At 49.0% G+C, this 16,990-nt stretch overlaps 1 long non-coding RNA gene across 1 annotated transcript in view; it reads right to left on the bottom strand.

Moving 5' to 3' along the window:
• LOC147115972 (uncharacterized) overlaps positions 1-14,484 on the bottom strand; it is a 38,367-nt gene extending 23,883 nt beyond the window's left edge. Inside the window, exon 1 of the long non-coding RNA XR_015078595.1 lies at positions 13,923-14,484. This is a non-coding gene — a long non-coding RNA (uncharacterized LOC147115972). The remainder of the gene's footprint in view (positions 1-13,922) is intronic.
• Between the last annotated feature and the right edge of the window lie 2,506 nt (positions 14,485-16,990).

The raw sequence follows: 16,990 nt of genomic DNA on the forward strand, positions 1-16,990 counted from the left end.
AAATTGTAGGTTGAGGATAAATCACATAGTGCCTCAGGTATTGCTAATCATTTGGAATGGTTTTGTGTGCCAACAAAACCCACTGTTGTTATGAGTATCTACAGTAACATAAAATATGTTTCTGTCAGCATTTTTCTAATGAAGTGGAGGTATTAAATCCAAGTTCAAAAGGTCTTGATTCCCTTTTTATGTTTGGAGCTTGATCAAGTGATGCAGTTTTTTTTTTGAAGAATCTTGTCATTTAATAAATGGGTTTAATTGACCCTTAACTCCGTGGTGGTAATGGTGACTGTTGTGTATGTACCTTTAAGAGAAGAACTGAATCTATACTGCAGTACCGGCAGTGACCACCCCTGTATATAAAGCCATAGCAGGCTTCTGTATTTCAGTCTTGAGTTCCCCTCTGTTCAGTAAATACCTGTTTTATTGTTCTCCTGCAGTCCGAGTATTATTGATCCTCGGACACTACATTGGCGACGGGCAGGTTTGAACTCACCTGCAGTACTGCATCACCTCATGGGGATCTTTTCCCTGAAGAGAAGCTTCTTGGAGGTCGAAGTCAGAATGGCGGGCGTCGACCGCGGGCTACCGCCCAGGGATCCATCGGAGAGTTGCAGGGGAGGCTGTGGAGAGCTGGGCCTGGCTCCCCAGTCGAGGTGTTCCAGCAAGTCATGCTGGTAGCAGGTAGTGCGCTGACCCTTCCGGACTGCGGCGGGCTCGGGCTCGATCGAGCGGCTCTGCAAAGGGGCCGTGCAGCGACGTCAGGAGGAAGAGAGAGAGAGAGGGTGGAGCGCACAGGGCGCGGTCGGTGCTCAAGAACTGGGCAGCGTGGAGAGGATAGAACGAGGGGAAGGAAAAGTGATACGCGCCGAAGCCGCGGGTCGCCGCCATTACCCTGTAGAACGCTAGGAGCAGTGTGGCAGCAAGGGGAAGAAAGAAAAGCGCGGGAGGCGCCATTTTATTCCATTGGGGAAGAAGGAAAAGCGCGGGAGGCGCCATTTTATTCCATTGGGGAAGAAGAAAAAGCGCGGGAGGCGCCATTTTAAATCACTCAAGATGCCGAAGAGTGGCAGTATCACTGCTTTCGACAACGAGGTAGAAGACTGGACCACGTATGTGGAAAGAATTGAAGTGTACTGCGAGGCAAATGAGGTGGCCGATGGAAAGAAGGCATCGGTATTATTAAATTTGATGGGCGCGAGAACGTACGGCCTATTGCAGAATTTAATTACCCCAGCTAAACCAATGGAGAAAAGTTTTGAAGAGATTGTTAATATCTTACAGGAACACCTAAACCCTACACCACTGCTGATAGCAGAAAGATTCAAGTTCCATAAAAGAAACCAGCACAAAGATGAGAGCAATGCTGACTATCTTACGGAACTACGCAAGTTATCGAAGCACTGCCAGTTCAGAGCAGGACTGGCAGACACCTTACGGGATAAGTTTGTCTGCGGGCTCCAGAGTGAAGGAACCCAGAAACGACTACTTTCGGAAAAGGACCTGACGCTTGTGATGAAATATGCCATTCATCAGACTCTGTAGTTAACTGTATATATTGTATTGCCTGCTCCGGTGTTTGTACCTTGTATTGTGTATAGGGCACCGCCCCCTTTGTGTGTCGGCGCCATCCATACCTGGCCCTACTTAAGACAAGTCCAGGCTTGTCTTGCAGTAGAACAGCAGCACGCTAGGTGAAGCTAGGTGCAGACACCGGAATCTTTTCTTTGCTAATAAAAGCCTTGTTTTATTCTGCTAACTTCGAGTCTTGAAGTTATTGAGGCGCATCAATTTTATTAGCAAACTTTTAACGATGGATCAACTTTTGAAACCGGAACGCTTGGATTTGGACCCGCATGCTTCGGATGCATCGGCACGGTTTGGACACTGGTTCCAGTGCTTGGAATTCTTTATGGCCAACTCCGAAGCCGTCACAGCTTCTAAAGCCACCGGAGATGTGAAACTCGGGATCCTGCAGAATCGGGTAAGCCACCGGGTTTTTCCACTCATACAAGACGACGCCACCTACCTGGATGCCTGCAACATTCTAAAGGCCCACTATCAGCGGCCTACCAACGAGGTGTATGCCAGGCACCTGCTTGCTACCTGCACACAGCGACCCGGAGAGTCGCTAGAGGACTTTCTAGTCACCCTAAAAGTGCTTGGCAAAGACTGCAAATGCAAAGACGTGAAAGCCACGGTATACACAGACGAGCTGATTCGGGATGCCTTTATCGCAGGCCTTAGCTCTAATTACATCCGGCAGAGACTGCTAGAGAAAACGGGCCTAGATCTGACACAGGCTGTGGACACAGCGCGATCGTTGGATGTGGCTCAGAAGAACTCTGACTCCTCCTCGGCAGGCCGCGCGGCCCACGCCGCCTCTGCTTCCCCGCCCGGTAGCCCAACACCGTCGGGGCCCTGCTCTCCCCCCAGAAGCCCTACGACCGCCGCGACGCATCGGGGCCCCAAATGCTACTTCTGCGGGCAGCCGAAGCACACCAGGAACCTGTGCCCGGCGAAAGGCACCACCTGCTTTAAGTGCGGTAAGAAGGGGCACTTTGGGAAGGTGTGCAGAGGGAACCCCGCAGGCAAAACCGCCACCGCCGCGTGCGCGCCGTGGGAGCGGCCATCTTGGACGCCATCTTGTCCGACCTCGTGGGGTCCGCCATCTCGCGAGCAGACAGCGTGGACGCCATCTTACCCGGCCTCGTGTGGCCCACCATCTTGTCCCAATCAGGGCCCTACAGTGGCGTCGATCACAGTGGACCGGTCCAGACCGCACCCACTATCCAAATCGATGGTGGACATTGAGGTAAACGGGTGCAAGGTTAAATGTTTAATTGACAGCGGGAGCACAGAGAGCTTCATTCACCCTGATCTGGTACAACGACTCTCTCTAACTATAGTCCCTACTCAGGGCAGGATCTCTATGGCCGACAAAACCCAGATATCGACTATTGCGGGTTACTGCGCGGTACGATTGTCCGTTAAAGACACTGTATATAATAATTTTAAACTGTTAATTATGAAGGATTTATGTGTGAGCGTGATCTTGGGCCTGGATTTTCAGTGCCACCACCAAAGCATCACGCTCAATTTCGGTGGGACCCAGCCGCCCCTCACAGTGTGCGGTCTGGCTACCCTGAAGGTAAAGCCGCCTTCGCTATTCGCGAACCTTACCCCTAACTGCCGGCCAATAGCGACCAAAAGCAGGAGGTACAGCTGGGAGGACAGGCGGTTTATCGCGACCGAGGTAGACAGGCTCCTGAAGGAGCGCATTATTGAATGCAGCAGTAGCCCGTGGCGCGCCCAAGTGGTGGTGGTGAGGGGTAGCGAGAAGAAGCGGATGGTGATTGACTATAGTCAAACAGTCAACATCTATACCCAACTAGATGCCTACCCGCTACCCCGCATATCCGAGATGGTGAACCAAATCGCCCAATACCGGGTGTTCTCCACCATCGACCTCAAGTCAGCGTACCACCAGCTCCCTATCAGACCAGAGGACCGTTCGTACACCGCCTTCGAGGCAAACGGACGCCTCTACCAGTTCCTCAGATTCCCCTTTGGGGTGACGAATGGGGTCTCGGTCTTTCAGAGGGAGATGGACCGCATGGTCGATGACCACCACTTGCAGGCAACCTTCCCCTATCTCGACAACGTCACCATCTGCGGCCACAACCAACAGGACCAAGACTCAAACCTCGCGAGGTTTCTGAAAACCGCACAAAAACTCAACCTCACCTACAACGAGGACAAGTGCGTTTTCAACACCACGCGCCTCTGCATACTAGGCAGCGTGGTGGAGAATGGGGAAATCGGACCAGACCCCGACCGATTGCGCCCCCTACGGGAGCTGCCCCTGCCCAACACTCCCAAAGCCCTGAAAAGGTGCCTGGGGTTATTCTCGTATTATGCCCAATGGGTCACTAACTGCTCCGATAAAGCCCGTCCCCTCTTGAAAGCATCCTCTTTCCCGCTCTCTGCTGAGGCCCATGCTGCCTTCAAAAGCATTAAGCAGGATATTGAGCGGGCCACGCTACAGGCAGTGGACGAGAACACTCCCTTTCAAGTGGAAAGTGATGCGTCTGACTTTGCCTTGGCGGCCACCCTCAACCAGGCAGGGCGGCCCATAGCTTTCTTCTCGAGGACCCTCCAGGGGCCCGAGATCAGACACTCCTCCGTGGAAAAGGAGGCCCAAGCCATCGTGGAGGCAGTGCGCCACTGGCGGCACTACCTAGCCAGCAAACGCTTCACCCTACTTACCGACCAGCGGTCGGTAGCGTTTATGTTCAATAATAAAGAGGGGGAAGATTAAAAATGATAAGATTCTTAGGTGGCGGATCGAGCTCTCCACCTTCGAGTACGACATCATATACCGGCCGGGGGCCCTTAACGAATCCCCCGATGCCCTCTCACGAGGGATGTGTGCCAACGCCACCGGGGATCGGCTACAGACCCTCCACAACGACCTCTGCCACCCAGGGGTCACACGGCTGTTCCACTTCATAAAGTCCCGCAACTTACCCTACTCGATTGAGGAAGTTCGGTCCCTGACCAGGAACTGCCGCACTTGCGCTGAGTGCAAGCCTCGGTTCTACCGCCCTGATAGAGCCCACCTAATCAAAGCTACACGGCCCTTTGAGCGGCTTAGCTTAGATTTCAAGGGCCCCCTCCCGTCCGTCGACCGCAATGTTTACTTCCTGAACATTGTGGACGAATACTCCCGTTTCCCATTCGCCTTCCCCTGCCCAGACATGACCAGCGCCACGGTCATTAAATGCCGCAACAGCCTGTTCTGCCTGTTCGGTATGCCAAGCTATATCCACACGGATAGGGGGGCGGCCTTCATGAGTGAAGAGCTATGCCAGTACATGCTGTCCAAGGGGATTGCCACGAGCCGTACCACCAGCTACAACCCCCGGGGTAACGGTCAGGTGGAGCGAGAGAACGGGACAGTATGGAGGGCAGTCACCCTAACTCTAAGGACCAAGGGCCTCCCTATCTCCCGCTGGCAGGAAGTCCTCCCAGATGTGCTCCACTCAATACGGTCACTATTGTGTACCGCCACTAATGCCACGCCTCATGAGCTAATGTTTGTGTTTCCCCGGAAATCCACCTCAGGCATATCCATACCGTCATGGCTCTCCACCCCAGGTCTGGTACTCCTGCGGAAGCATGTGAGGGGTCACAAGACGGACCCTCTCGTGGAGCCAGTGCACCTGCTCCACGCCAACCCACAATATGCGTATGTCCGGCATGCCGATGGACGGGAGGACACTGTGTCCATAAAAGACCTCGCCCCAGCCGGTAACAACAGCAACAACGACAACGACTACAACAACAACAACCACAACAACTATTACCCACCCACTCCACCCACTATTCTTTCATCACCCCCGGAAGAACACCAGCCAACGGTACCCACACCACCTACCCCCCCACCACCTACTCCTTCAACAACCCCGGTGGTGCCCCCGGCAGAGACCCAGGAGACCACCCGGGACACCCAGCCGGCACCTGTGGCACCGCAACCGTTACGTCGGTCACAGAGGACTATCACACCCCTGGACAGACTAAATCTGTAGAAGGGGTGAATGTGATGAAATATGCCATTCATCAGACTCTGTAGTTAACTGTATATATTGTATTGCCTGCTCTGGTGTTTGTACCTTGTATTGTGTATAGGGCACCGCCCCCTTTGTGTGTCGGCTCCACCCATACCTGGCCCTACTTAAGACAAGTCCAGGCTTGTCTTGCAGTAGAACAGCAGCACGCTAGGTGAAGCTAGGTGCAGACACCGGCATATTTTCTTTGCTAATAAAAGCCTTGTTTTATTCTGCTAACTTCGAGTCTTGAAGTTATTGAGGCGCATCAACGCTAGAACAGGCTTTCAGCGTGGCAGTATCCTACGAAGCAGCAGCACGGGGAGCTGCGGAAATACAACAGAAACCACAAGAATACAGCGCTAACGAAATGGCGTATGGAGCAGAAAAGTGCTATCGCTGCGGCAGAACAACCCATGATCAGAAGGACTGCTGGGTTAAGGACAAAGTATGCAGGCAATGTGGGAAAATGGGACACATAGCAAGAGTCTGCAGGTCGGGAAAGAAAACCAACACTACAAGAACTACTAAGGAAAAGTACAAGAAAGTAAAGAAATTGACAGACAGTAGCTCGGAAGATCAGGAGAGTGATAAGGACTCTGGGAGAAGGAGACTAAGTTGTCTAAAGTTACATAACGTGATCGCAAAGGAGGATCACCGAACCATTTGGGTCACCCTCATGATAGCAGGGTCCCCAGTAAAGATGGAGTTGGACACAGGATCAGCCCTAACTCTCATGAATCGACGAAACTATGAGCGGCTATTCTCACACATACCCTTGAAGGACACGTCCATTGTATTGAAGACATACACGGGGCAAAAAGTCTACCCCAGAGGAAAAATAAGGGTGCCAGTTGAATACAACGGCAAGGAAACACAGAAACTGTATCTATATATACTACCAGATGGAGGACCACCATTATTGGGACGTGAATGGATCCGAAAAATACAATTGGATTGGCATTCCATTCAGGCGCTAACTGTGACTGATAAAAAGGATGATGACGTCACACCTGGACGACTGTCAAAAATTCTAACTGAAGCGAAAGAGGTGTTCCAACAAGGACTTGGGACTCTAAAAGGAGTAACGGCAATGATAAAAATCGAAGATAACGCAAACCCAAAATTTTTTAAGGCCAGACCTTACGCGATCCGCCCAGCCATTGAAGCAGAGCTGGAGAGTCTGGAGCATTCGGGTGTGCTGTCCAAGGTGGACTGGAGCGAGTGGGCCACACCCATCGTTCCTGTAATGAAGAAATCATTGAGCAGCACGCCTGGGGAACCGAAGAAGGTTCGCATCTGTGGGGACTTCAAGGTAACTGTGAACCCAGTCCTGCACACAGTACAATATCCACTTCCACGGATAGAAGATATTTTTGCCTCACTATCTGGAGGGAAATGCTTTACAAAGATTGATCTGGCCCAAGCGTATCTACAAATGGAGGTGGAAGAAGCGTCTAGGAAATACCTCACGATAAACACTCACAAGGGCCTTTACCAGTACAATCGACTGGTATTCGGGGTAGCATCAGCCCCGGCTATTTGGCAGAGGGCGATGGAACAAGTCCTGCAAGGGATCCCGGGGACCCAGTGTTATTTGGACGACATCCTGGTTACGGGCGAAAATGACAGTGAACACCTTGCCAACCTGGAGCAGGTGCTCACGAGATTACAGGAATATGGGCTACGAGCCAACCGCCCCAAATGCGAGTTCTTCAGGAGACAAATCTCGTATTGTGGCCACATGATTGATGAGGAAGGGTTGCATACGTCGCCGGACAAGATTGAGGCTGTAGTCAAGGCTCCAGCACCGGAAAATGTGTTGCAACTGAGGTCGTTCCTCGGGTTGGTGAACTACTACCATAAGTTCTTGCCGAATTTATCTACAATTCTGCACTCACTGAACGCCCTACTGCAAACTGGAGTAACATGGAAATGGAGTGATGAGTGTAAGCGTGCCTTTCAGAAATGTAAATGCCTAATCACTTCAAAAGAAGTATTGGCCCACTACAATCCAACACTACCGATTCGGTTAGCATGTGATGCGTCTCCCTACGGCATCGGAGCGGTGCTGTCACACAAATTCCCTGACGGTTCAGAGAGGCCAATAGCCTTTGCGTCGCGCTCGTTAACCTCAGCCAAGCGTAACTACGCCCAGATTGACAGGGAGGCCCTCAGCCTGGTGTGGGGGGTGAAGAAGTTCAATCACTATCTGCACGGGCAGAAATTCACCCTACTGACTGATCATCAGCCCCTGGTCTCCATTTTTAACCCAAAGAAGGGCGTTCCGGTGATGACGGTGCAATGGCTGCAAAGATGGTCACTTTTTCTAGGGGCACATCAGTATGACATAGAGTACAAGGGTACGAAACAGCATGGAAACGCTGATGGGCTGTCACGCCTACCGTTGCCTATGGTAGAGGAAGCACCTGCAGTGGACCCTGTTGAGATATTCCATGCGACCATAGTCGAATGTCTACCTGTTACAAACTCAAGTATAGAGAAGGAAACCCGAAATGACCCGACACTCTCTCGGGTCTATGATTTGACGGTGAAGGGATGGCCAGCACATGGCGACTCACTGTTGCCAGCATTCTCGCCAAGGAGAGAACAGCTGCCAGTGTGCTGGGGGACCTTGATGTGTGGATCCCGAGTGGTAATTCCACCCAAGTTGAGAGATAGAGTGCTCAATGAGCTTCATGAGGGTCATCTGGGAGGGGTAAAAATGAAGAGCCTAGCCAGGGCGTTTGTGTGGTGGCCGGGAATCGATAAAGAAATCGAGGATATGACCAAGAGATGCACAGGATGCCAGAAGGTCCAAATCGCTCCACCACAGGCCCCGCTACATCCATGGGAGTGGCCCTCATCTCCATGGCAACGGGTACACATTGATTTTGCTGGTCCATTTATAGACTCAATGTTCCTAATCGCTGTGGACGCCCATTCGAAATGGCCAGAGGTCATCAAAATGTCCTCCACCACCACGGAGAAAACTATTGCAGTCCTACAGACCATCTTCGCCAGGAATGGCTTGCCAGAACAGATTTGCTCCGACAATGGGCCACAGTTTGTGTCCGAGGATTTCCGGAGGTTTCTGAGGAATAATGGGGTGAAGCATTACACATCTGCCCCATATCATCCAGCCACAAATGGATTGGCTGAGAGGTTTGGTCAGACCTTTAAAAAGGCCATAAAGGCAATGCATAATGACGACATACCACTACAACACAAGGTGGATAATTTCTTGTTGGAATACGACCCATGCAGTCACCAACCAAGCTCCAGCCATAATGTTCTTCAACCGAAGGCTAAGATGTCGCCTGGATTTGCTCAAACCAAACATAAGACGAGATGTTGAGGATAAGCAATTCCAGCACATAAATGAGAAGCCAACCAGGAGCTTCAAGATAGGGTAACCAGTCTTGGCCCGCGACTACCGAACAGAAAAATGGCAGCCAGGAACGATATGCACACAGCAGGGACCACTAATGTACACAGTGGACGTTGGAGAGAGCATCGTGAGACACCATGCTGACCAGATTCTAGAGTCACAGGAACAAGCCAAACCCATACCATGAGCAGGTGCACCTGGTAATCAACCCGAAGTACAGATTGCGTCTACCTCAGAAGCAGTGGTATTGGAAGCTGACGAACCAACCAATGACAATGAGCCAGAATAAACTCCGCCGCAAGAACAGGATACTCGAGAAAGGCGCTCTCCAGTCAGGATCAGGAAGCCTCCTCAAAGACTGAACTTATAAATGATTATTTCAGTTGATGTATATAGTACAAAGAAAATTGTAATTGTAATTAGTTATTATTTAGTTGTTAAATGAATGTTATGTACTGTTTATCTAAAAGGGGAGGAATTGTTGTGTATGTACCTTTAAGAGAAGAACTGATTCTATACTGCAGTACTGGTAGTGACCACCCCTGTATATAAAGCCATAGCAGGCTTCTGTATTTCAGTCTTGAGTTCCCCTCTGTTCAGTAAATACCTGTTTTATTGTTCTCCTGCACTCCGAGTATTATTGATACCCGGACACTACAGTGACCAACAATGGAGCCCTAGCAAAACTGAAGTCATTGAGGATCAGGGGGAAAACGTTCCAGTGGCTGGAGTCATACCTGGCACAAAGGAAGATAGTTGTAGTTGTTGGAGGCCAATCATCTCAGCCCCAGGACATCGCTGCAGAAATTCCTCAGGGCAGTGTCCTAGGCCAAACCATCTTCAGCTGCTTCATCAATGACCTTCCTTCCATCATAATGTCAGAAGTGAGGATGTTTGCTGATGACTGTACAGTGTTCAGTGCCATTTGTAATTCCTTAGATAATGAAGCAGTCCATGTTCACATGCAGCAAGACCTGGACAACATTGAGGCTTGGGCTGATAAGTGGCAAGTAACATTTCATCCACACAAATGCCAGACAATGACTATCTCCAATAAGAGAGAGTCTAACCACCTCACCTTGAAATTCAACGGCATTACAATCATCAAATCCCCCACCATCAATATCTTGGGAGTCACCATTGACCAGAGACTTAACTGGAACAGCCACATAACTACTGTGGCTGCAAGAGCAGATCAAAGGCTAGGTATTCTGTGGCAAGTGACACACTTTCTGACTCTCCAAAGCCTTTCCACCATCTACAAGGCACAAGTGTGGAGTGTGATGGAATACTCTCCACTTGCCTGGATGAGTTCAGCTCCAACAACACTCAAGAAGCTCGAGACAATCCAAGACAAAGTAGCCCGCTTGATCAGCAACCTATCCACCATCTTAAACATTAACTCACTCCACCAGCGGCGCAGTGTGTACCATCTACAAGATGCACTGCAGCAACTCCTCTAGGCTTCTTTGACAGCACCTCCCAAACCTCTACCACCTAGAAGGACAAAGGTAGCAGAGACGCATCGGAACACCAACACCTCCAAGTTCCCCTCCAAGTCACACACCATCCTGACTTGGAAATATATTGCCGTTCCTTCATCGTCGCTGGGTCAAAATCCTGGAACTCCCTCCCTAACAGCACTGTGGGAGTACCTTCACATCACGGACTACAGCAGTTCAAGAAGGAGGCTCACCACCACCTTCTCGAGGGCAATTAGGGATGGGCAATAAATGCTGGCCTTGCTGGTGATTGCCACATCCCGTGAATGAATAAATAAAAATAAACCTTTAACATAGTAAAGTTTCACAGGAGCATTCTCAGACATAAGGAGATATTAGGACAGCTGCCCAAAAGCTTGGTCAAAGGAAGTAGATCTTAAGGAGCATCTTAAAAGGAGGAGAGAGAGGAGGAGAGGGAATTCTGAAGCTTAGGGTCCAGTCAGCTGAAGGCAGGGTCCTGTAGTATCAATAGAATAGCAATGATTAAAACATTTGTGGTATGGCCGATATAGCTGCCATCCTTGTGGTGCCTGTGACTTCTGTGGGCCATGGCATCCGATAGTTTATTTTCCATAACCTACAGGACATCCAATCCTATTTATAATGTATCCATAGTAGTTTTAGAACTATAGATTCAATATCAATAAAAACGATCTTGCTGGAACATTTAATGAAAAGGGGAAATTTTTTACATTTACCACATCTGTAAGTTAGTTTTCCATAGTTTATCATGCATTTTATTCCAGCTTTCGTTCTCGCCATCAACATTTATTTCACATGAGAGCTGTGAACCAAATCCCTCTCTCAAGCCAGTCTGTAACCAGCCACCTGGAGACAGATGAGAGCAAGGCCTCAGTTGACAGGTATTCCCTTTTCCTAACCTCTTCCAGGCAAGAATCTTGAGCACAAAACTCACAATCTACCACTCTAAGTCTTGCTTACAGTGAATTTTCCCTTGTGGGAGATGTTAATATAGTTTCTTCCTATTCCTATCCAGACTTATGCTACACAGTCACTTTGTAGATTTACAGCCAAGTCACTCCTTCCCCCAAGGGAACTATAAGTGGAACCGAGTATAACCCATGCTCCTCTATGTTTTTACTGGGAACCAATAGCAAGAGCAGTTCATCGGACTGAAACGAATGCTGCAGTGGAGATTAAAATTGGTCAGCTCATATGTCAGTCTGATAATTTAACTGAATGCTTCCCAGAGTCAACTGCCCTTACAACAAACCCCAGGCAAGGCCCAAGAAGAATAAATACCATCTCAAAGTTTTGAACAGTGCAAACAAGGCTAATGGGATTGCAACATTCGAGCCTTTTCATCTTAAAAGACAGTTTCATTATTAAATCGTTTTGCTGTAGAGAATAAACATGGTAAGCTCCCCCAGTGAATCAGTGCACTATCCAGTGCGGTGCTGAATCACACAGTGCAGGAAGGTCACACACTCGAGCCCAGACTGTGCCAAGTCTGCTGATCTCAGCAGAGGAGGCATTACAATCGGTCTTCGTGACTCTGGGTTAGAATGTGAGTAAGTGAGTGAGTGTGTGAGAGATAGACAGACAGAGTAAGAGAGACAGAGAGAAAGAGAGACAGAGAGTGAGAGAGAGAGACAGACAGAGTGAGAGTGCGTGAGAGAGATGAGAGAGTGAAAAAGGGAGAGAGCGGTGAGAAGAGAGTGGAGAGAGAGAGAGTGAGGAGCGTGAGTGTGTGATCTTTGTCCTTGTATGGTTTGATTTTAAATAGTTAAAAGGACCTTCACCAGTTAATAGAGAGGAACAGCCAAGAGGTCCAAAGGGGGTGTGTGCGTTTTTGAAAGTCGGGTGAGGACAATGAGGTTTGGCTGCATTGCCTTCTGACGCTTGCTCGCTGGCCTCCCACATGAAGACTGATGACTTGGGTTTGGTATTGAGGGCTGCTGATGCCAATATAACTACACCCCCAAAGTGTCTGGAGGAGGAGAGGAAGAGAGATAACTGGAGGGGGAATAATATATTTTATAAAAAGTAAGAGAGAATAAGCATGCTCAGTGATTAATTCAAAATCTAACAGCATTATGTTGTCAAAAATAAAATGCCACTTGATCAAATTGCAGTGAAAAGCTCCACTCAGCGATATATGGATCACTGTATTCCTTAGCAGATGGCTGGTTTTAATACATATTTATTGCCAGAGCCTGACATGCATACAGCTGCCAGTAGGGAATAATTTGACACCTGCAAGGAATGAGTGAGTCATAATAAAATAAAAATCAGTTAGCCGGACTGAGGGCGTTGCTGCAGGCTGGTCTGGCAACAACTGGGTGATGAGCCATCTCAAGCTCTTTGTATTTTTTAATCTATCCTTAATGCCTCAGATGTATAAAAGTGGTTATTGTGTGACAAAATGAAAAACCTTGCAAAAGAAGTATTTATAAAAGAGAATAACCACATAACAAATAATCTTTGGTCCTTCTCAAAACATCAAAGGCCAGGAAGAGCTCAGTAATGATACATGGAGTCAGAATTAAATTTCTATAGAAAACTGCATGGCCAAGAAAGATCAATGCAAAAATTACATTCTGTGAAATATAAATAATGTTAAAATTAAAGCAGGAATCTTCTGTCAGTGGGACTGGATGATGCGGTAGGTTAGCATGCTGCACTTTTTCTTCTGGGACTCTGGGTTCAAATCCAGCCAAGACCGATGGGATAAAGGTTAAACAATTCTCTGCTGGCTGTAAAAGTGCGATGTGAAATGGGTTTAGAAGTGGGTCAGTTCTGCAGGGAGACAGTCCACTGGCAGAAGGAAGAGAAATGCCAGTGAAGAATGCTGGCATCAGAATCTGGGTTGGTTCTGGATGCCAAGTGGGATATGTACCAGATCAGGCAAGTGAACAACAGTCCCTAACTGGCACTGAAATTTGCAGACAGTGCCGCTCGTCCAGGGAGAGCAAACCAAAAAAAATAAAACATTCCCCATCGAAAGGGAAAATAGAAGTGTAGGAATACATCCTTTGACGTCAGAAATATTTGAACTATACTTCCATTCTTAGATGGGAGGAACATATTGAAATCAAAGTGCTACCTCCATCACACACACACTCCACGTACACACACTCCTGCTCCTCTAAGAACATTATTTTTTATCTCATTCAGCTGTTATTTATGGCTGACTTTAAGGGCACAGAACTCTGCTTGCCTGGAATATGGGGCTGGGTCAATGAAGTGACATGACAGAGTGAGGAGTGTGAACTTAGTAACAGACCATACTTGACTTGTTCTACCACTTCAAGAGGCTTTGCAGGGAAATGAAAAAGTCACAGCAATCTTTATTTCTGAGGCAACAGACAAAACTGGAATCTGCATTTCAATAACAAGTGATGGAGCCACTTAAAAGTTTTATCTTCCTTTTTAAAGTTAAGGCTGTCTGGAACTTACTGCACAGATGGGCACGATGCACATGAAATGAGTTTGTGCCGTCTGGATGCAGATCCCCGTGGCTTGGACTCCACGGCACACAACTGTCAGCAAGTCTCCATCACCACGGCCACAGGACAGCCCGTGTGAAAAATAATCAGCTTATATCCAAGGCTGAGGCTGAAAATAAATGCAAAGAGGAACAGAGGGAAAAATAACTAATGATATTTTGTGTTTATTTAAAGGATGGATGTCATCAAACACTCCCAGGTTACGTTACCATGGACAGATGAAAAGCAAAGCTCTACTCCCAACTCCAACTCATACACGGCAACTGTTAACATGCGGACAGCATTTCCTGAATGTATCAACTTATCAGCATCTTGTGACAAAAAAATGCGCAGGATATAAACTTGGTGCCTGATGTCATCCTGGAATGCTGCACAAAATCTGTTTTGGGAGCATATGCGACCACGTGATCAGGCACAACGGACTTGTTCCCCCTGGCTCGACAGCACTACTGCAGGTGACTGCCGGGCCACCCTCACTCCCTCCTCCGTAACTACCCAAGGGCCACTGCTGGCAATACAGCCGGTCCAAATTGGTCCAGAGGAAACCAGCAAGCAGCCTAAGGAGGCCCGAAGGGTGCCCAGAGTATGCCGGAATGATTCAGATGAGGCCCAAGACCCAGTTCTGGACCTCTAGTCACTGGCTGTGCATGTGCCTTTGCTGTATCCAGTGCACTCAACTGTTTCTTTATCACATAGAGTGAATCGAATTGGCAGAGAACTGGTATCTGTGATGGTGGTGACTTCAGGAGGAGGGCGAGATGAATCATCCACTCAGCCCTTCTGGCTGAAAATAGTTGCAAATGCTTCAGCCTGGTCTTCTTCACTCGCTTGCTGGGCTCCGCCATCATTGAGGATGGGGATGTTCATGGAGCCTCCTCCTTCCGCTAGTTGTTTAATGGTCCACCACCATTGACGACTGGATGTGGCAGGACTGCAGAGCTTTGAACTGATCCGTTGGTTGTGGGATCGCTTAGCTCTGTCTAGAGCGTTAAAGGTGCTATATAAATGCAAGTTGTTGTTGTTGAGAGAGAGCCATTTAGAGAGAAATAAGCCAGGAGGAAGACAATAATCTAGTGCTTGATGGCAGATGGAAAAGAAGAATGGAAACATAGATTACAAAACTAAACAGAGAAAATTGAAAGCCAGAAGGACTAGGCACAAAGACACTGACGAGGTAGACTGAAACCAGAAGGATACATATCGCAAACATTGCCATGTATTCCGAGAAATGTCATGGACTAACTAAAACCACTGCTTTAAACTCCAGAAGTGCAGTACAAAAAGAAAATGTAGCAAAGCTATTCCAATTACATTTGTCCTCACATTAGAGTAGCACTGCTAGAGATGAGGGATTAGTCAGATGTAATGAAGACACATCAGGTTCCTTACTAAGTCTGATTGACAGACAACCATTAGGGTGCCAAGCAGTGTTGATGTCTGCTGCGATACAGATATCAACTTCACACTGCAGTTTCTTCGATGTAATACTGACATGAAACAAAGTCCTGGAGGGGGAAGAGCTTACACCTCACTGCCAAATTGCTTTTCGAGTCTGCAACTTGCTGTGTTTTCACTGTGAGTTAATTCTGAGGTACTTGTATGATTCATTCCAGCATCAAGTGCACTGTGAAAGTGAGATAAATAAATGCAGAACCATATTAAAATCTGTAACAAAAGCAGAATACATCGGGGATCTGTTTAGATTATGATTTGCTATGTGAAGACACCTTAAGGGACTAGGGCCTAGAAATTCAGTTGGGCGCGGCAGCCGTTAGCGCCTTAGAAGGAGTAGATTTCGAGCGCTAGGCACTTAGCGGCCGGGCGCAGTGCGATCTGCGCCTCGCCCCAACTTCAGTACACATTTAGCGCCGGCGCAAAGTCTTAGCGCGCGCCCTGCTGCGCACGCACATCATGACGTCATTTGCTAGTGCAACGCCTTTTGTGCGCCCCGAACCGGAACTTCACTCGCGCCGGCCCATTGTGCGCCGGGCGGCCCGAGCGACTGTGAAGTGGAACGGTACACAGCCCAGCCGGGCCGCGGGGAGCGCAAATTAAAGGGCACTTACCCAGCAGTATAAAGGCCAGCCATTTTGCAGCATTCACTCTTGTGCAACGATTTTTTGGACAGAGACCAAGGAGGAGAGTTTACTGGTTTGGACCAACACTTGGACAGGTATTTTTGGCTCAGGCCAGAGCTTACCAATTATCTTTGCCTTCATTCAGAGCTCAGTGTTTGCCAGCATATAATGGGGGCTGCATTGGGTGGCAACGCTGAATTTCAGCCTTATGCCAGAAGGGCTTACAGACGCCGTGAGAGAGTGGCAGCCCTGGCTAGACGCAGAGGGGGCAACAGGCGTCGCCAACTGAGGCCTTACCCACGCAGGGTATACCGCCAGCAGACCTCCTATCTGACCATGTCTGCCGCGATGTGTGTTAGGAGGCTGCGATTCCGAAGGGAGGTGGTTGCAGACATCTGCTGGCTGCTTCAGAGAGATCTGCAGCCACAGCTGATGCGCAGGACGTCTGTCGGTGGCAGTGAAGGTGATGGTGGCTCTCAACTTCTATGCCTCCGGCTCCTTCCAATCCGCTACTGGGGACATCGCTAACATCTCCCAGTTCGCCGTGCATTGCTGCATCCGCCAGGTGACCGAAGCCCTTTTCAGAAGGAGACATCAATTCATCTCCTTCCCCATGACGCTGGACAAGCAGCAGCAGCGTGCAGTGGGGTTTGCAAGAATAGCGGGCTTCCCCATGGTGCAGGGCGCCATTGACTGCACGCATGTGGCTTTGCGGGCACCTCTTGAGCATGCCGAGGATTACCGCAACCGGAAGGGCTACCATTCCCTCAATGTACAGCTGGTGTGTGACCACAGGCAGCGCATCCTAGCTGTCAATGCACGCTTTCGAGGCAGCAGCCACGATGCCTTTATCCTGCGACAGACAACTGTGGCTGACATGTTCCAGGCACAGCCTCCCCCAAGAGGATGGCTTATCGGGGACAAAGGCTATCCTTTGTGT

Source organism: Somniosus microcephalus, chromosome 6, assembly GCF_052327205.1.
Source record: "Somniosus microcephalus isolate GS21.2 chromosome 6, FLI_Smic_1.0, whole genome shotgun sequence".
NCBI lineage: Eukaryota > Metazoa > Chordata > Chondrichthyes > Squaliformes > Somniosidae > Somniosus > Somniosus microcephalus.